This window comes from Ostrea edulis, chromosome 10 (assembly GCF_947568905.1).
Source record: "Ostrea edulis chromosome 10, xbOstEdul1.1, whole genome shotgun sequence".
Classification (NCBI taxonomy): Eukaryota; Metazoa; Mollusca; class Bivalvia; order Ostreida; family Ostreidae; genus Ostrea; species Ostrea edulis.
This window is the reverse complement of record NC_079173.1, coordinates 36768379-36791144: the sequence shown is the minus strand read 5'-3', so window position 1 is coordinate 36791144 and position 22766 is coordinate 36768379. Positions and strand designations below refer to the sequence as shown.

General features: G+C 36.2%; 1 pseudogene; it reads left to right on the top strand.

Moving 5' to 3' along the window:
- Nucleotides 1–22766, top strand: part of LOC125652352 (uncharacterized) — a 53932-nt pseudogene that overhangs the window by 2341 nt on the left and 28825 nt on the right.

The window sequence follows — 22766 nt, the reverse complement described above, 5'->3', positions numbered from 1 at the left end:
GTATTTGATAATTAAATATCTTGCAGATTGACAGTTTACTCCATGCACTGACAGGAATTATAAACTGTGATATTCATGAATGGTGAGCATTTTATATTTTTGATATGTGGCTGTGGCAGACAATATTCAGTTCAACCTCCTAATTATTCAAATCTACTGGCCAGGGATTGTAGGGAAAACATGATTTACATCTACATCCTTACTTCTGAAAACAATGTCCACTTCAAAACCATGTATTAACAAGACAACATTATTTTTTCCAGTGAGGAAGAAGACCATGAAAGACACCACCAGTTCATAAAAAATCCGTTGAAGATGTTCAATAAATATATCAAACTTTACTGCTTCGGGGAAAAGTATATTGATGTATTGGTAAGAAAGTAATTTTCTTAAGAATCAGCAGCTCACATTTTGATTACTTTGATACGATAGGAATTTGTCAATATATATTGTGGGTACGGATCCAAAATGCACATCTTTATGAAGTTGAATGAACATGTTTTCTCAAATTTTAAACAAGTAGTGCATCACATAGCATAAAGTATTAAAGCTTTCTAATCTGACTAATTTATATTATATTTAAGGAACTGGAACACATTTTAAATATACTCCAGGACAGAATGATGTGCAGCAAGGCTCTTCATGGGTAATGATAATCCAAATTATTATTGATACTTTTCATATCCAAGCATGTATATAGCTAGGTTGTATAATGTTTGTTATAATTATCTAAATTATGTCCTTCCTTCCATCCATTGTTCTGTGTGTTGATTTCTCACCACACTCCATTCATGTCTATTTCATAGACAATCCTTCATGTAGTTGCAATTGATCATACATTATTCCCAAAGAGTTCATGCTTTCATCATATGTTTTGAATGTAACATTTTTCAATATCTATTTCAGATCAATCTTTACCAGATACAGAACACTGCAAGGCTTGCAAAATGAAGACCTCGGCAAAATCTTTTTTAGATTATCCACTGTAAGGCTAATTACCAGTAATTTATATCCAGAAGAACTTAAACATATCCTTAAAACAATAAATTTAATTTAATATATAACAAGATGCAATTTGAAGGCTCTAATATTTACCATTTACAAGTTATGACCAATGTCAATTTCTTTAAAAGTAGGTCAAATGTCAAGGTCAAAAGGTTTAGTACCAACATAAAGGTCTTGTAATAAGAAATACTCATATGAAATATCAAAGTTCTAGCTCTTACTGTTCAAAAGTTATTAGCAAGGTTAAAGTTTCAGACAGAATTACAGAATGACAGACAGGACAAAACAATACCCCCCCCCCCCCCCATCTTCGATCCCGGTCATAAAAACTAATTTGATATAGTATATGTATGTATTTTATGCTTTTTCAACCTTAAAATTGTTTTAAGACAGTATGGTTTATTATGATTGCACACTATTTAAAGTTTGTAAATTTTCATTGAATTTTGTTTGCTCTCCAGAATGGCAGCTCACTACTTGTCCTTAGTGATGTTGAAAGAGGCTGTTGTTTTCCTTGTTTGTTCCAAAACAGGAATGCCGTATGAGGAGGCCAACAGAAGATGCACCTCCACTGAGTGTGCACTCACAAAACAAAGCTTGCAGTGAATAGATTATTATTTCTTTTGATTGGAATTGTATATTGTTAACAAGGTCAAAGGCACTTGATCTGATGTCAAACTTTTGCATATCTTTTGCTTTGTGGTAAATTTTCGTCAGCAACTTTAACATTGTTTAAATTGTTTTCTTTGGAGAGTATTTGATTATGTACACTTGGATCATTTGTATATTAGAATTATAGCATTGTTTAATTCCACTCATTCTTATCATAGAGAGGTTTTTATATACTGCAGGCAACGAATTGTAAAGGGTATACTGTTTTAACTTGCACGTCAGGCAGAATTATGAAAACTAGTTGATAAGGACACACACACACACACATATATATATACATACATAACATGTCGATATGCATATTTACAAGAAACTTTTATGCATTTTAAATCTAAACATTAATTTAAAAGTGGGGAGAAATAGCATTGGATGAAGAAAGACACATATGAAGAAAATTATTCCATACATAAATACTTTTTAGCTCACCTGAGCTGAAAGCTTAAGTGAGCTTTTCTGATCGCCTGTTGTCCGTCGTCTGTCTGTCCGTCTTTAAACTTTTTATATTTTCGACTTCATCTCCAGAACCACTTGGTCAATAATAACCACACTTACTCAAAAGCATCCTTGGGTGAAGGGCTTTCGCATTTGTTCAAATGAAGGGCCATGCCCTCTTCAAAAGGGAGATAATCACAAAAATGCAAAAATAGGTTAGGGTCATTTAAAAATCTTATCAAGAACCACTGGGCCAAAAGAGCTGAAATATACATGAGAACTTCCTGACATAGTGCAGATTCAAATTTGTTCTAATCAATTCCCCCCCAGGGTTGGATGGGGCCACAATAGGGGATCAAAGTTTTAAATAAAAATATATAGGGAAAATCTTTAAAATCTTCTTCTCAAGAACCACTGGGCCAGAAGAGCTGAAATTTACATGAAAGCTTCCTGACATAGTGCAGATTCAAGTTTGTTAAAATCATGGCCCCTGGGGGTAGGATAGGGCCACACTAGGGAATCAAAGTTTGACATACAAATATTTAGGAAAAATCTTTCAATATGATCCAAGGTGACTCAGGTGAGTGATGTGGCCCATGGGCCTCTTGGTTAACATAGAGAATAAATAATTATGTTGTATTTCACATGGAACATTGAAACTTTTAATGTGTTTACCAATTAATCACTGAAAGGAAGATAAAATTGTTGTTTTAATGTGTTTTATGAATAGATGTTTTATTTCTTTTCATGAAAGACCCTTTAATTACCCATGCAGTAATTGATTATCAATTCTCGACAGATTATGTAAATTTGATTTATATTAAGGATGTTTGATTATAATGCTTTATCTGATTACCCATCATTATCAATCTGTCTAACATAGCCATTATGTGTTACTATAAATTGCTAAACAATCTTGGAGCATGAGGTAGAATGCGAACCAGCTCTTTCATTAGTACATGTATCTGAAAAATATTTCAATGTCAAAGGTTACAACAATGTGATAATGTAATCATTATATGTCTAAGGTCTTCATAATAAAACTATTATATATGTTCATTTTTTTCTTCTTAAAATCAAGACAAAGTAACAGAGGAAATTGGGGGGGGGGGATGTCTGTCAATTACTGTCAAGCTCTTACATGTAGTAGTTGCAGATTCCACTATTTATAGAGATACTTTGAGTTATGATGCACACAAAAGTGGGTTTGGCACAGAACTATTAATTTAACTCAAGATGACTGGTAAAGTCTGTAACACAGAGAAACGGGGTCTTTATTCAATACGCCGGTTTCGAGATACACCCGAGTTATTTCCCTTTGGAGAACTCTCGTGTATAGTGAGGCGCGAAACAATTTGTTTACACGCGGGAGTGGGACTAATATTCATCACTGCGTAAGTAAATGTAATCAGTAAGTTTCTCATACACTGTTAGATCACCCGAATTCGACTGATACACAAACTAAGTAAGTTATAAGTATTTAGGAAGTAATTAAATACATAGAATTCTTATCCTATGACGTTATTTCGTTGGTCATAAGTACCATATCAAAGACATTACTTGCAAATATGACATTGGTTTTGTGCTTCCACTTTAGTAAAACATTTCTTTCGATAGTATTTTGTATTTCCCACATATACACATTAAAAGAGAAGCCGCTTTTAATACATTTCATCGTCTTTCTCGCTGACTGTAGGTCCACTCTGTCCCACTTAGTCATTCAAAGTTCCACTGAATGCACCTCCTACACAGAAGATTTCGTATCTCGAAACTGGCGTATTGTGCCTGATGATTAAACCAAAAATAAACATGTTCAGAAAATTTATTATCTGTAAAATGTGGTAGTGTTGTACAGAGACCAAGCTGCATTCTACAGGGTAAGGCCCTACAGGGACTAGGCTATGCTCCACAGGGACTGGGTTAGGGTCCAAAAGGATTGGGTTAGAGGCTTGTGAACTGGATCACATCCTAATTAGAGGCCCGTGAACTGTATCACATCTAATTAGTGTTAGAATGAGTCCCGTGAACTCAATCACATCCTAATTAGTGTTAGAATCAGGCCTGCGAACTCAACCACATCCTAATCAGTGTTAGAATCAGGCCCGTGAACTGGATCATATCCTAATTAGAGGCCCGTGAACTGAATCACATCTTAATCAGTGTTAGAATTAGGCCCGTGAACTGGATCATATCCTAATTAGTGTTAGAATCAGACCCGTGAACTTAATCACATCCTAATTAGTGTTAGAGTCAGGCCCGTGAACTGGATCATATCCTAATTAGAAGCCCGTGAACTGAATCACATCTTAATTAGTGTTAGAATTAGGCCCGTGAACTGGATCATATCCTAATTAGTGTTAGAATCAGGCCCATGAACTGGATCACATCCTAATTAGTGTTAGAGTCAGGCCCGTGAACTGGATCATATCCTAATTAGAGGCCCGTGAACTGAATCACATCTTAATCAGTGTTAGAATTAGGCCCGTGAACTGGATCACATCCTAATTAGTGTTAGAAACAGTTCCGTGAACTCAATCACATCCTAATTAGTGTTAGAGTCAGGCCCGTGAACTGGATCATATCCTAATTAGAGGCCCGTGAACTGAATCACATCTTAATCAGTGTTAGAATTAGGCCCGTGAACTGGATCATATCCTAATTAGTGTTAGAGTCAGGCCCGTGAACTGGATCATATCCTAATTAGAGGCCCGTGAACTGAATCACATCTTAATTAGTGTTAGAATTAGGCCTGTGAACTGGATCATATCCTAATTAGTGTTAGAATCAGGCCCGTGAACTGGATCACATCCTAATTAGTGTTAGAGTCAGGCCCGTGAACTGGATCATATCCTAATTAGAGGCCAGTGCACTGAATCACATCTTAATTAGTGTTAGAATCAGGTCCGTGAACTGGATCATATCCTAATTAGTGTTAGAATCAGGCCCGTGTACTCAATCACATCCTAATTAGTGTTAGAGTCAGGCTCGTGAACTGCATCATATCCTAATTAGAGGTCCGTGAACTGAATTACATCTTAATTGGTGTTAGAGTCAGGCCCGTGAACTGGATCACATCCTAATTAGTGTTAGAATCAGGCCCGTGAACTGGATCACATCCTAATTAGTGTTACAATTAGGCCCGTGAACTGAATCACATCTTAATTAGTGTTAGAATCAGGCCCGTGAACTCAACCACATCCTAATTAGTGTTAGAGTCAGGCCCGTGAACTGGATCATATCCTAATTAGAGGCCCGTGAACTGGATCACATCCTAATTAGTGTTAGAATTAGGCCCGTGAACTGAATCATATCTTAATTAGTGTTAGAATCAGGCCCGTGAACTCAACCACATCCTAATTAGTATTAGAGTCAGGCCCGTGAACTCAATCACATCCTAATTAGTGTTAGAGTCAGGCCCGTGAACTGGATCATATCCTAATTAGAGGCCCGTGAACTGAATCACATCTTAATCAGAGTTAGAATTAGGCTCGTGAACTGGATCATATCCTAATTAGTGTTAGAATCAGGCCCGTGAACTCAATCACATCCTAATTAGTGTTAGAGTCAGGCCCGTGAACTGGATCATATCCTAATTAGAGGCCCGTGAACTGAATCACATCTTAATTAGTGTTAGAATGAGGTCCGTGAACTGGATCATATCCTAATTAGTGTTAGAATCAGGCCCGTGAACTGGATCACATCCTAATTAGTGTTAGAATCAGGCCCGTGAACTCAACCACATCCCAATCAGTGTTAGAATTAGGCCCGTGAACTGGATCATATCCTAATTAGTGTTAGAATGAGGCCCGTGAACTCAATCACATCCTAATTAGTGTTAGAATCAGGCCTGCGAACTCAACCACATCCCAATCAGTGTTAGAATCAGGCCCGTGAACTGGATCATATCCTAATTAGAGGCCCGTGAACTGAATCACATCTTAATCAGTGTTAGAATTAGGCCCGTGAACTGGATCATATCCTAATTAGTGTTAGAATCAGACCCGTGAACTGAATCACATCCTAATTAGTGTTAGAGTCAGGCCCGTGAACTGGATCATATCCTAATTAGAGGCCCGTGAACTGAATCACATCTTAATTAGTGTTAGAATTAGGCCTGTGAACTGGATCATATCCTAATTAGTGTTAGAATCAAGCCCGTGAACTGGATCACATCCTAATTAGTGTTAGAATCAGGCCCGTGAACTGAATCATATCCTAATTAGAGGCCCGTGAACTGAATTACATCGTAATTAGTGTTAGAATCAGGCCCGTGAACTCAACCACATCCTAATTAGTGTTAGAGGCAGGCCCGTGAACTGGACCATATCCTAATTAGAGGCCCGTGAACTGGATCACATCCTAATTAGTGTTAGAATCATGCCCGTGAACTGAATCACATCTTAATTAGTGTTAGAATCAGGCCCGTGAACTCTGATTAGGATCATATGCTAATTAGAGGCCCGTGAACTGAATCACATTTTAATCAGTGTTAGAATTAGGCCCGTGAATTGGATCACATCCTAATTAGTGTTACAATTAGGCCCGTGAACTGAATCACATCTTAATTAGTGTTAGAATTAGGCCCGTGAACTCAACCACATCCTAATTAGTGTTAGAGTCAGGCCCGTGAACTGGATCATATCCTGATTAGAGGCCCGTGAACTGGATCACATCCTAATTAGTGTTAGAATTAGGCCCGTGAACTGGATCATATCCTAATTAGTGTTAGAATCAGACCCGTGAACTTAATCACATCCTAATTAGTGTTAGAGTCAGGCCCGTGAACTGGATCATATCCTAATTAGAAGCCGGTGAACTGAATCACATCTTAATTAGTGTTAGAATTAGGCCCGTGAACTGGATCATATCCTAATTAGTGTTAGAATCAGGCCCATGAACTGGATCACATCCTAATTAGTGTTAGAGTCAGGCCCGTGAACTGGATCATATCCTAATTAGAGGCCCGTGAACTGAATCACATCTTAATCAGTGTTAGAATTAGGCCCGTGAACTGGATCACATCCTAATTAGTGTTAGAAACAGTTCCGTGAACTCAATCACATCCTAATTAGTGTTAGAGTCAGGCCCGTGAACTGGATCATATCCTAATTAGAGGCCCGTGAACTGAATCACATCTTAATCAGTGTTAGAATTAGGCCCGTGAACTGGATCATATCCTAATTAGTGTTAGAGTCAGGCCCGTGAACTGGATCATATCCTAATTAGAGGCCCGTGAACTGAATCACATCTTAATTAGTGTTAGAATTAGGCCTGTGAACTGGATCATATCCTAATTAGTGTTAGAATCAGGCCCGTGAACTGGATCACATCCTAATTAGTGTTAGAGTCAGGCCCGTGAACTGGATCATATCCTAATTAGAGGCCAGTGCACTGAATCACATCTTAATTAGTGTTAGAATCAGGTCCGTGAACTGGATCATATCCTAATTAGTGTTAGAATCAGGCCCGTGTACTCAATCACATCCTAATTAGTGTTAGAGTCAGGCCCGTGAACTGCATCATATCCTAATTAGAGGTCCGTGAACTGAATTACATCTTAATTGGTGTTAGAGTCAGGCCCGTGAACTGGATCACATCCTAATTAGTGTTAGAATCAGGCCCGTGAACTGGATCACATCCTAATTAGTGTTACAATTAGGCCCGTGAACTGAATCACATCTTAATTAGTGTTAGAATCAGGCCCGTGAACTCAACCACATCCTAATTAGTGTTAGAGTCAGGCCCGTGAACTGGATCATATCCTAATTAGAGGCCCGTGAACTGGATCACATCCTAATTAGTGTTAGAATTAGGCCCGTGAACTGAATCATATCTTAATTAGTGTTAGAATCAGGCCCGTGAACTCAACCACATCCTAATTAGTATTAGAGTCAGGCCCGTGAACTCAATCACATCCTAATTAGTGTTAGAGTCAGGCCCGTGAACTGGATCATATCCTAATTAGAGGCCCGTGAACTGAATCACATCTTAATCAGAGTTAGAATTAGGCTCGTGAACTGGATCATATCCTAATTAGTGTTAGAATCAGGCCCGTGAACTCAATCACATCCTAATTAGTGTTAGAGTCAGGCCCGTGAACTGGATCATATCCTAATTAGAGGCCCGTGAACTGAATCACATCTTAATTAGTGTTAGAATGAGGTCCGTGAACTGGATCATATCCTAATTAGTGTTAGAATCAGGCTCGTGAACTGGATCACATCCTAATTAGTGTTAGAATCAGGCCCGTGAACTCAACCACATCCCAATCAGTGTTAGAATTAGGCCCGTGAACTGGATCATATCCTAATTAGTGTTAGAATGAGGCCCGTGAACTCAATCACATCCTAATTAGTGTTAGAATCAGGCCTGCGAACTCAACCACATCCCAATCAGTGTTAGAATCAGGCCCGTGAACTGGATCATATCCTAATTAGAGGCCCGTGAACTGAATCACATCTTAATCAGTGTTAGAATTAGGCCCGTGAACTGGATCATATCCTAATTAGTGTTAGAATCAGACCCGTGAACTGAATCACATCCTAATTAGTGTTAGAGTCAGGCCCGTGAACTGGATCATATCCTAATTAGAGGCCCGTGAACTGAATCACATCTTAATTAGTGTTAGAATTAGGCCTGTGAACTGGATCATATCCTAATTAGTGTTAGAATCAAGCCCGTGAACTGGATCACATCCTAATTAGTGTTAGAATCAGGCCCGTGAACTGAATCATATCCTAATTAGAGGCCCGTGAACTGAATTACATCGTAATTAGTGTTAGAATCAGGCCCGTGAACTCAACCACATCCTAATTAGTGTTAGAGGCAGGCCCGTGAACTGGACCATATCCTAATTAGAGGCCCGTGAACTGGATCACATCCTAATTAGTGTTAGAATCATGCCCGTGAACTGAATCACATCTTAATTAGTGTTAGAATCAGGCCCGTGAACTCTGATTAGGATCATATCCTAATTAGAGGCCCGTGAACTGAATCACATTTTAATCAGTGTTAGAATTAGGCCCGTGAATTGGATCACATCCTAATTAGTGTTACAATTAGGCCCGTGAACTGAATCACATCTTAATTAGTGTTAGAATGAGGTCCGTGAACTGGATCATATCCTAATTAGTGTTAGAGTCAGGCCCGTGAACTGGATCATATCCTAATTAGAGGCCCGTGAACTGGATCACATCCTAATTAGTGTTAGAATCAGGCCCGTGAACGGGATCACATCTTAATTAGTGTTAGAATGAGGTCCGTGAACTGGATCATATCCTAATTATAGGCCCGTGAACTGGATCACATCCTAATTAGTGTTAGAATTAGGCCCGTGAACTGACTCATATCTTAATTAGTGTTAGAATCAGGCCCGTGAACTCAATCACATCCTAATTAGTGTTAGAGTCAGGCCCGTGAACTGGATCATATCCTATCCTAATTAGAGGCCCGTGAACTGAATCACATCTTAATTAGTGTTAGAATGAGGTCCGTGAACTGGATCATATCCTAATTAGTGTTAGAATCAGGCCCGTAAACTGGATCACATCCTAATTAGTGTTAGAATCAGGCCCGTGAACTCAACCACATCCCAATCAGTGTTAGAATTAGGCCCGTGAACTGGGTCATATCCTAATTAGTGTTAGAATCAGGCCCGTGAACTCAATCACATCCTAATTAGTGTTAGAGTCAGGCCCGTGAACTGGATCATATCCTAATTAGAGGCCAGTGCACTGAATCACATCTTAATTAGTGTTAGAATCAGGTCTGTGAACTGGATCATATACTAATTAGTGTTAGAATCAGGCCCGTGTACTCAATCACATCCTAATTAGTGTTAGAGTCAGGCCCGTGAACTGCATCATATCCTAATTAGAGGCCCGTGAACTGAATCACATCTTAATTGGTGTTAGAGTCAGGCCCGTGAACTGGATCACATCCTAATTAGTGTTAGAAGCAGTCCCGTGAACTCAATCACATCCTAATTAGTGTTAGAATCAGGGCCGTGAACTGGATCATATCCTAATTAGTGTTAGAGTCAGGCCCGTGAACTGGATCATATCCTAATTAGAGGCCCGTGAACTGGATCACATCCTAATTAGTGTTAGAATCAGGCCCGTGAACGGGATCACATCTTAATTAGTGTTAGAATGAGGTCCGTGAACTGGATCATATCCTAATTAGAGTTAGAGTCAGGCCCGTGAACTGGATCATATCCTAATTAGAGGCCCGTGAACTGAATCTTATCCTAATTAGTATTAAAGTCAGGCCCGGAAACTGGATCACATTTTAATTCGTGTTAGAATCAGGCCCGTGAACAGAGTACAACTGCCGAGTACAACATCATATATAGGAAAACGAAAGTATAAGGTATGACGTATGCAATTTGTGTCTGTTTGAGTGCACGGAGTTTCCGGTCGGATCAGTTCACGGGCTTATAGCCTTTCCCAATATTTATAAGAGAGTGCAAGGTTTTTGTTGTGCAAATAGGGAGCGGGGGTAGAATTCCCGAGATATGAAGCTTTTAAAAAATTCAATTGGTTCATTGTCATCAAATGTGACAGCGACAGCGATCGTTTTAAGTTCCACTCAGCGTCGTGCGCAATAAACTTCAGTCTTCAGTTCAGTTCGACTTCACAGATATCAGATGACGACTTTGTTGCAAAAAGTATTTACGGGGGATTAAACATTTGCTCTGTAGATCGTAATATTCTGCATGAATGTTTTATGCTGAAATTTTATCTATCCTTAGTGATACAGTCATCAATGATCTTATAATTCTATGACCCCCCCCCCCCCCCCCCCCTTCTAGACTAGATCTATAATCGAACAGGGAAAATTTGAGTCATCAATATATAAACCAAGTATGGTACAAAAATACATTTCAGATGTCATTTAAAAATTAATTTTAGAGTTAACCAAGGTCGTCAAAATATGAATGAACGCGATTGCTAATAGCACCCCCCCCCCCCCCCCCCCCCATCCACCGTCACTCGGTACGACTGTAATGGAGGGGTGACTATAATCAGACAGTAACTGTAAGGCAGTGATTATTCTTAGGTATTGTTTTCGTTTTTGATGACTGGATTGTAAATTAATTTCAACACTTTACTTTCATTGTTAATTTTGTTTTAATTCAAAAAGTGTCACAGTACAGTCCAATACGTCAGAGAAACGAATACCAGTCCTAGCCTATTTTAACTGTTGACGCAAACCAGAAAAAAAAAATGCATCTCAAGAGCTTAAGATATTTCTGAATTTTTTAGAAATAAAATTTGAATCATATCTACTTTTATCAAAATTAAATGCAGATTCATAAAGCTATAATTTATCCAAATGAAGTAAATTACAAATGTCTCTATCATATATACAATGTTGTGTTTATGATAAAAGCCACACATAGGCCTATTGTTCATTGTGGTTTTCATTTTAAAAAATCATTGCATTATGTTTTTCAATATTCACTTGTAACTTCGATTTCAATCTAAAGTATGAACATTCAAATTGACCTTCAAATTGAAAAGTGTACTACATTTGTTAAATGATGTATTTTAGTATTAAATCATTCATATCATAAGCTGTCATGGTACATATAAACATGATAAATCCTTATACATGAAAGTAAACACGGGTCAAATTATGTAGGCCTACATCGGTTTCCTGCAACACCATGGACAAACGTCATTTGGATACAACCATTCCTATACGCAGGATACAGTCGTGCTTTTCACGCAGAGTACAACCAACTCATAGTATATCAATCATAGTATATGGATGGAGAGGTGAATTTAGAAGTTGAAAGAAAGCTTGAACTTCCGTCTTAAACTTACAATCCAAATTGTAATATTCAATTAAAATGTAGAAACTCGAAATTTTGAATCATTATTGTAGAGCTAGCATATGGGGTAGTAAAATTTATTTGACCTGCCAATTTTTATGCTCTCGCTTGCCCTATGGACTAATAAAAAGTTAATCGCAATCTGTTTACCTATCGTGACGTCATCATGTAAGTGATATAAGTTAAAACACGCAAATAAACTGTTTAATGTGGTATGATATATCATGTACTCTGTATACATGTGCCTTCACTATCGTGAATTTTATTTCATAAAGAGAAGTTATACATATACATTCACTATTACTACACATTTTAACAGCTTAATAATAGAATTTCAGATATATATGGATATATTTAATAATTGATATTCTTAATCCGAGAGAGAGAGAGAGAGAGAGGGGGGGGGGGGGAGGAGGGTCCGCATCTTATTGTTTTAAACATATGCAATTCAACAACTTATAAAGAATTATGATGTATTGTATATCATATATTCAACCTAAACTACTGTTTAAGCATTTAAGCTTCACCACGAAGTAGTTTATAATGAAAAACGTTCAATGTGTAATGAATGTCTTTATTTAATCGATGTGACAGAGAAAATTCGGTTACAGCTGAAACTCTCAACGTGCTTTCCTTTCCGCCCAGAGAGTCTTGCAATGCGTTTTCTAAGTTCGTCTCTAAGCGCAGTGAGGTCCTGCGAACCGTAATCCGCCATCGTTTCTAAATATTCAACAACTTTCTAATCTAAACATGTCCTTCCGACGCTCTCTAAACTTGAGGTTAGAAACGCCTTGGACGTTAACGGATCGTGCGCCACCTGTAATCAAGGGCGAGTAATTTGAAGTTTTATTTGCCATTATGGACAATGAGACCAACATGTCGATAAACTTAAAACCTAGCTCACAAAACTGGACAACCGGATAAAAGAAATCAATAAACTTGCTAAAACAGCTATCAGCATGAGAGATTTCAACTAGCAGTATTCACAGAAAAATAATTTACAGATTCTCAATTGGCCGGAGCACTAAGGTCAGAAAACGAAAGAGGAATTCTTTGCAATAGTTGCAGAAAAGGCAGGTGTAGAGCTGGACCAGCGAGACATCCTGGCAATACATTGGATACCATCCAGCAATAAAAAAAACATCCAAAACCATTGATTTCAAAGTTCCTAACCAATGATTTGAGGAAAGTTGTCATCACAAAGAGGAAACAGTTTCATTATGGGTGACCACATCACTAACATGAATGCACAACTACTGAAAAACTTGAAGGCAGAACAACGCGGACATATGATTGATAGTGCGTGGTACTTTAATGGGTACATTTTCGCCATGGACAAAAGTGGAAAAGACATAAACTGGATGTTATCGATGACATTGACAAAAACATCCATATGTGAAAGAAGTAATCTACCAAATGAAGTGACCACCAATAGACAGGAGTTGCAAGAAACAGGTGTGACATTTCACTTTAGGCTTTAAGGTATGCCTAACAATAGACTTGGTAATGTAACATTAATTTTGTATCTCATAGTTGTGTTTTGGGGTATGTTTGTGTCAGTGTGTGTGAGGGTGGGTACCTCTATTTCAGCAATTCATAGATATGTATAAAGTTTATATTTTTATTTTATCCAAAACCATGTCTAGTAAGGTAGAAAGTTGAGTATATTATGAATGTTAGATGATTTGCATCAAGTACTCAAAAGCGTAAGGATGTATTTAATTAGGTAAAATATAATTATGTGTCTATTATGTGTTTTCAAGAAGCACATTGTACACCAGATGTTGAGAGGTTATGGGAGTCAGAATGGGGAGACAAATCTATTTTTAGTAGTTATTCAAGCAGTTCTGCAGGTGTTGCTATCATGTTCCGAAATAATGTTGAATTCACTATTCACTCTGTCTTAAAGGACTCTGGTAGATTTATTATTTTAGATTTAACAGCAAATGATACTAGATTTACATTAGTTAATTTACATGGTCCTAATTTGGATAGCGCAGTGGGGTTTTCAAAATATTCTAATTGAGGTCACTAAGTTGGAAAATATGTCGATTGATTTTTGTGATGACTGGAATGTTGTTCAAGATAAAGATAAAAGCACATTTAAGTTTTAAAAAAGATTAAACATTCTAAAGGCACATGAAAAACAAAGACAGAGCTGGGAATTTGTGACAAGTGGGGGTATGAAATGAGGAAGTTGGACATTTTCCTGGAGGAGATAAAAACCAATAATTCAGTCTAGAATTGATTGTTTCCTAGTTTCGGATTCTATGTTTATCAAATTGCTAGACACTAAAATTATTCCTGGTTATAGAATAGACCATTCTGCAATTTTTGTTTTAAATTAAATAAGTTAAAGTAAAAGGGGAAAGGGTTACTGGAAATTTAATTCTCAATTATCATTGGAAACTCGATATCTAGATAGGGTGAAACAATGCATCAGGGAAACAATACACGAGTATATGAAATCTGGTGACTTGGAGCAAAGGGAAGGTATAAAATTTAGAGTTAGTGATCAATTTTGGGGGAGATTCTGAAAATAGAAAGAAATTATCAGAAAAATAAATTTTAGAATTGGAGTCTGTAGTAAATTCATGTGGAAAATCAGATATTTTAAAATTACTTGAAGAAAAGCAGCAAGCATTACAAAATTCAAGGGCTAACTATGTTGAAGGTTTAGTGTTACGGTGAAAGGCTACTTGGTATGAAATGGGTGGAATTTTTTTCTTTGTAAATTGGAAAAAAAAAAGAAACAGTGGAAATAAAACTATATCCGAGCTCATTGGCTCAGATGGAAACCATATAACAGAATTAACAAACGCATATTTTTGCAGAACAAGCGACTTCTTCTCAAAGTTATACAAAGGTAAAAAAAAAAAAAAAAAAAAAAGGAGTTAATGGTGTGGGCAGCCCTCTGTGAGGATATTTTTAAAACATAATGTTGAATTAACAAATTTACAGAAAGAAAATGAATAAATGGTGTTTTTTTTCTTGTCAAACGCAATAATCGAAAACATAATGTACTATATAATTGATAAATAGAAAAAAAAATGCTATAGTGTAAGCATTGGCCTGATTTCGTGGACATTGTCAGGTAGCGTATAACCTAATGTCGATAAAATATTTTAACTTCGACGTTATAAGGCACAAACTTCTTTAAACAGTCCCGGACCATTCGATATCTAACATATTGGCCATTTTTCGACTTATTACTTACTTTCAAGATCTGTGTCATCACAAAACATGTTCAACCAAAATAATTGTTTGTGTGTTTATCCATGTGTTTGTACATATCAGTAATTGTTATGTAAAGTTTTGTCTGTTACAATTTTAATGAATATTGTATTTACTAGTGTAGCCCTTACGAGTAATTTATCTTTGCTAAAGATGAATATTTTTTAGCATGTTAATATTTAGCGGCAGTGTGCTACTGCTTTGTATTGTTTTGGAACATACGATCGTAGACAAAGTGAAAGTAGACCCACACGTGTGAAAAATACATTGAATGTCTCAAATATTTACGATGTCTTTTATTGGAATACTTGCACAGATATTATAATGTATGCTTAATCTATTCAGGGATTTAATCTCGTTACGTATTCATTGTTATTTTACCTGTTTCTTGTAAACACATGTTGTTAGGTTGCAGACAGTTTTCGTTCTATTTTTAATGTCGGCGCATTGCATTATGGTCTATTTCCGCTTTACTTCTTTGATCCGCCAAGAGATATTCTTGCATTCACGGATAGAAAGAATAATGAGTTTTAAGGTAATTAATTTATTCTACAGTTACGAATGAATCAAACTTGTATTATTTTAATATGTTTTATGAAAGTAACGTAATGTTTTCTTGTTAATAGTTATCAGAACTATTTTCCGTTGATTTTCAACGGTCCGTTTATCCGTTGATTTAGAACGGATTCCATTGTATTGTAACGGACCGTTTAGTAACGGCCTAAACGGGACTATATAAGCTCGTCAGCGTCGGTTGACGGGGACTTGGGCATTTTTCAGATTTTTGATTAGACGTAGGTTTTATTTCTGATTCATTTATTAATTAATCGATGTTATTTTTGAATTTCCCTTCTTCAAGAATCTATTTCTTTAACTTATTTATTTCTAGTATAATCTTAGGGGATATCTGCAGCATTTTTCTAAGCTATTATATACTTTTGGTGTTTTTCATCTAAGATAATATTTATAAGATTGTGAAATTTTTCTCTTATTGTAAATAATGGTATTAATTTATCAATACTCTGAATAAACCATCATCTCAAGTTATTTTAATATTTGTGTTTCATTTGCCAAGTCTACTTTATCATTACAATTTTTGGTGTCAGAAGTGGGATAGTCTTAGCGCTATCCCATTACAATTAATAAATTATCACAGAAAGTCGTAACAGTGACTGTAATTACGAAAAAATAACAGTTTTTCAAAAAAATATCAGATGAATATCATAATTAAAGATTTATCCATGTGTCAGATCTTTGGTCTCGGGAGGGGGTGTCCTTCGTTGAATGAGATGTATAGGAGCAATATAATTATAAATCTTCATAAAATGATAAATATAGACAAAACAATTATAAATATAACTAACACTGAATGCCTACACAATTTTATGCTGATCATGTTGTAAACCAGTTGCAAATTCTCGGCTTGCCAGAAAAGCTCGAGAATGTGCGATTAGTTGTAGACCTAAGCGTCTATGATGTTGCCTCGTTCTGGGCGTTTCAGTCTGGAAATTTCCATAAAGCTGATTCAAGACTAAAATCACGGATTGAAGAAATGAACAGGCATATTTTCTTTACTCAACAATTAGCAAAACTTATTTTTTCTGTGAGATCAAAACCAAGCATCGACAAACAACAGATTTATTTCATATCGTCTTATATTAAGTTGTCTTTTTTAAAAAAAGAAAAGAAAAAGAAAACCGTCTTATATCCGCCAAAGCGTCTCCGCCACTGTACTTTCATTTTTGCTATTTGAGAGTAGTTTTTAGGTTTTTAATTAATTTCACGGTATTTACTAATCAAGTTAGATTCTTTTATTACTTGCTGACTTCACCTCACATATGCAACAATATTAAAGGTGCAAGCATTAACTCTGTAGCAAGCGTTTCGGAGTTTATTGACAAATTTTGTTAATTTATAAGTATAGATATGAAGTTTAAATGGGTCAAAAGGTATCTTACAGATAATGAGGGTATATTGCAACATATATTGCATAGTATTTTAAACCTTTCACATGTTGATTTCATTTTTACCTCTCCAAAGAAAAACTCAATGAATAAATCATATCGACAATGTGTTTTGGAAAGATGTGTTTAAGGAGATATTCTACATCGTCATAATGGCTGACTACCTTTTAAAACATGGATGAAAATATAAATATCAGCAATATTTGTCTCTTCGTTTTAGAATTGATTGGCTAGCTGTATGTTAGCACGTCGACTACTGAACTGTAGATCGATTTCTAATAAAACTGCATTTTTGACTAAAGTAAATTTAAAGTTTTCAATTTCAAAATATTCTTGTACATATCCTCCGCTTTTCATCTGCATCAAATTTCTCCGATGTAGCATACATCCTTAAAGCACTATCAAGAGTTATAGACCGTTCTCTTTGTGTGACAGATTATTTAAATTTAGATATTATAAGAACCTTTGTTGATGTTAGAAAATGAAATTTTTATACAAATTGGGTTAACAAGGGTATTAAGTCTTTGAATGACTTCGTTTTGCAGAATGGAACATTCAAACGTTTTAATGATGTAAAACATGTACATGTAGTTGATACAAAGAACTTTTTTAACTATTACTGGATCATTTTAAAAGTACCCAGAAAGATTAAAAGACAAATTGCTTCTTATGGAAAGCCGTAGGGTACCCCCACATTATTATTATTTTTCCCTATATAAAATACCAAAATTATAATCTCTTCCAAAAATAAAAATGTTCCCCTATTTGCCGATATTATTATTATATCGCAGCGATAATAATAATCTGTCCCGATTCTCAGACACCAAATTATAATTTCATCCCCAAAAGAAAAATATTGTAGTCGGGTTGGGTATTCCGATTAGTCACAGTTCACTTCCGGTAACCTATGACGTGGATAACCATTATGTGGGAATTCCCCGAGTTGACAGTTGGGACCATGCCTTAGAACTATAAACACCTGCTTGTTGTCTTGTGTCATTGTGCCTGTTGGTAACTATGTCTATGCTTCTGTTGTATGCTTTATATGTGATAAGTATGTTTTAATGCTATGCATTAAGTAATAAATATTGTAGGATACGTTTTAGTATACCTGACTTGTGTTTACACTATATTGTCAAACTAACACGGCAGTTTGACAACAATGACGCTGCGAGCTACTCACTTCGAGATTCTCGCTTTTCTGGAACCTGCTGACCATGCTATATTAGCATAGGCCATTCAGGTGTATTATTTAGTGTTTCTACTTTTTCACTTAGCATTTTGTTTCTTATTGCATAAAAATTGTGCATACATTCTTACATTTTTTTTTCTTTGGTGTTGAAGATTTACCATAAGTCTTCAGTACCTGATATATGTGTACATTGTTTTGTGCTAGAGATTTTTCTTAGATCTACATGTATAGTGCATTATATTTTTGCAATTAATTTCAAGTGCTGCTTTGCATACATTGCAATTGTAGCATTATTAGTGGTCAAATTGCCACAACTAGTTTTATAACTGTTTTCGGTTTTGCATTGTTTACCTTTTGCAGCTCCGTTTGGACAGTACCTAGATACGATCTGCAGTTTCTGCCATAATTCATTTAGTTGTTGAATATTTGTAGACTATAATTTGCTTCCTAGCTTTGCAAATTTCATAAAGTGGGGAGGAAGTACAGTAGAAATATATAGTTATATTATTTATCTACAAGCTCAATAGTACTCCATTAGATTAAATATATCTAAGGTGTGGTTGTCATTTAATTTAGTTTAATAGCTTAGTGTTCTTGCTTAGATCGGGGTCATCAGTTATCAATTTGACACAGTTCTTTACTTTAGTTAAATATATTCAAAATACGTTTTAGACACATTAGTTAGTGAGCTAGTGCTCTGTCATTCAGTGTATTATTAATACCTGAGTTAGTGCTCTGACATTCAGTGTGTTATCAATACCTGAGCAAGTGCTCTGATATTCAGTGTGTTCGCAATACCTGAATTAGTGCTCAGATATTCAGTGTGTTAGCAATACTTGAGTTCGTGCTCAGATATTCAGTGTGTTAGCAATACCTGAGTTCGTGCTCTGACATTCAGTGTGTTAGCAATACCTGAGTTAGTGCTCTGACATTCAGTGTGTTATCAATACCTGAGTTAGTGCTCGGATATTCAGTGTGTTAGCAATACCTGGGTTCGTGCTCAGACATTCAGTGTGTTAACAATACCTGAGTTAGTGCTCTGGCATTCAGTGTGTTATCAATACCTGAGTTAGTGCTCTGATATTCAGTGTGTTAGCAATACCCGAGTTAGTGTTCAGTCTTTATCCACAGTTGTGTATCAAAACTTAGTATTTTCTATATAGAGAGGATAACATGCTGTGGAAAGTATTATCAAGCAGTACAATACTGGTTTTCATCATTTTGTACAAATCAACTTCTCCATAGATTTTGTCGAGTGGTCTAATCTTGCTTTTGCACACTGTAATTTTATTTAAGAAATGTTGTAAACCAGGCATTTAGTTTCAGATCAGCGGTGGATCATAGTAGACAACACCCCTCTTCGTTATTAATTCCTAGAGCTGTGATGAACATTCAAATGCTGTGATATTCGCAAATATTGGACAGTGCTGAAGAAACAGTTGCGTGAATGAATATAAGTCGACTTTCAAATTGTGTGCGACATTCCAAAATTCCATATTTGTGGAACTTATAAAACGGGGAGGAGTGTAGTCGGGTTGGGTATTCCGATTAGTCACAGTTCACTTCCGGTAACCTATGACGTGGATAACCATATATATATGTGGGAATTCCCCGAGTTGACAGTCGGAACCATGCCTTAGAGCTATAAACACCTGCTTGTTGTCTTGTGTCATTGTGCCTGTTGGTAACTATGTCTATGCTTCTGTTGTATGCTTTATATGTGATAAGTATGTTTTAATGCTATGCACTAAGTAATAAATATTGTAGGATACGTTTTAGTATACCTGACTTGTGTTTACACTACATTGTCAAACTAACACGGCAGTTTGACAACAATATTCTTCATTTATGACATTATTATAATTATAAATACTGCCGCAATAATTATAAAAACTGACCCGATTTAAGAAGGTATGCTACACCAGAGAAATTTGATGTAAATGAAAAGTGGAGGATATCTACAACAATATTTTGAAGTTGAAAATTTTCAAATGTACTTTATTGTGTCAAAAAATAGAGTTTTAGTAGAAGGTAATCTGCAAAAAAATTTAAAACCCGTGCTGGACTCGAACCTGTGACCAACAGTTCAGCAGTCGGTATTCTAACCTACTGAGGTACTCGGCTAGGTATTTAAATGGAAAAGGAAAAGTCAAATATTGCTGATATCGAGTTTATCATCCATGTTTTTAAAGGTCAAGTGTAATAAAAATAGATTTGAAAATAAAGTTTATAATTCATTAAAACCCGTTTTGAAAAGTTTATTGATGTGTTTATTTTTTTTTTTTAAATCCAGGTAAATGCGCAAAATACCTATTCCAAAATCGTTGTTTATAGAAACGAATGAAGGAATTGTCGCCCTTTCTTATTACGTCATTTGAGACAATTGTAGTTGTTTACGCCTGTATATCATCGTTTTGATTTCTGTGAGAAATTGCCAGTTTTAGCAACACCGTGGATAGTGACGGTGAAATACCGTAGTTAAAACATTGTTGTGACGTCAGTTCATTGTTTTGACAGTACTTTATTTTTCATACTGTACTGAACATAGTCCAGTATTATTAAGAGCAGTCCAGTATTATTAAGAGCAGGCCAATATTATGAAAAATACTGGACTGACAGTAAAAACCAGGAACAAAGACCACTCTTTGTTGTTCGAGAAAACATATTTATTATTTATCAAAAACAATATTCAAGGCATGAAATATTCCAGTAAATTATACGAAATGAGTGTTTCATGAATAATCCGATATAATCCGGATATGAAATCGTTAAGGCACCACAGTTATAAATCCATGTCACAATCATTCATTTAAACACATGCACATTAAAGTCGCAAATTCACTGTTTGTGATGAAGTTAATTTTCATTTTGTTAGTTTTTTGTGGTATTGTCTGTAAATAGTTGTTTATGCTTGTAAGGTGTTTCCGTAGTGTGAGTGTTGGTCGATAAGGCTATTTTTAGCATACCGGTTTGGTCAGTCAGAGTAGCGGCTGTTTGTCAAGCGTGCGGCCACGTTTTCATGCTGTCCAGCAGGGATCTTTTCTTGGCGAATTCCAGAAGTTAGTCTGGGTAATGGGTAGCCAGAGAGACAAACATTTTACTGTGTGGGCATAGGTTTTCTCCAACCGGTAAGCTATTTTTTGTGTGAAAATATTTACGAGGTTTCGGGTTAATTTTCTCGTGTATTGTGTTTTCAATTTTGTTGTTACCCAAGTCACTTTGTGTATAGGTTTTAGGTTAAGTTATTGCTATTTCAGTGCAGAGGGGATTTAAGAAGCTATCTGGGCCATATCAGTCAGTACTCTCAGCATTTCAGTAGGTGCTCGGTGTGGGAATCAGAACACGTGAGACAGTGCTGTATGTACATGGGTGTTCCACGTGGTGGACTTGGCAATTATTTTGTGAGCCTAGTGTTGCCATTGGTTTGAAGTCGGCGTTACCCAGTATCGTTGTTCAGTGAGAGACCTGTGAGTCCGGGACTGGGAGCGGAGGGGCTGTTCGAGCTGTATGGAGGCCTGGTTGTGCCAAGTGTGACGTGGCGTTAAAATTGAATTGTGCTGAGTAGCCAAACTTTCATATTGTGTTTCAGTAAACTAACATTTTATCAAAAAGGAATTTGAGAAATTTGTATAAAACGTAATTTACTACTGTTTAACTTTTTCTGTAGTTAGCGGAATTAGCGACTATTCGAACCATTATGTAATACATTTATTACCAGTTATATTTTCAGCCTGGAATGACATACTTGTTGTATTAACTATTGAATTGTCTTGACAGTTATACGTTACATTGATTGTCAATATTGTCAGGTTTATTATACCAATTTATATTTCTTTCTCGGTGAGAGAGTATGGGTGTGTGAATGTGAAAGTGTGATTTCTTTGTTTTTCAAACATCTCTATATTTCTTATCTTATTGCTAAATAAATTTTCTTTTTATTTATTCTACGATTTATCATTTTCTCTACTCCTACACAAAATCCAAAAGAACTTCATTACACTGTTACATCCCCGGCAGTGATGTTTATTTCTTTTCTCGATCCAAAGGAAACACTTTCATTGAGCTTCACTTTCTTCGGCTCCGGCGGGGACACTGTGGACGGTTTCTGAATTAAATCACTAACACTCTGTAATTGTTAATCGGAGGTGCGTTTGTAGTTGCGAATCGCAGATGACCTGACGAATCTTTTATTTGCTCTCAAATGATGCTGCAGTGATATGATTATTTCATACACTGTATTCGGATAGTACTCTTTTCCTGCCTTATTTCGTACTTCAAGAATAAAGAATTTCAATGCCGAATTCAAATGTTCATTTGACATAGTCAGAAGTTCGCCGTGACATTTCCGCGCGGTTTTCCAAGAATTAAAGACGCTCACTGCCCAACGTGTCTTGTTAATGGTATTGACAGGTTTGGAGTTCAAAACAAA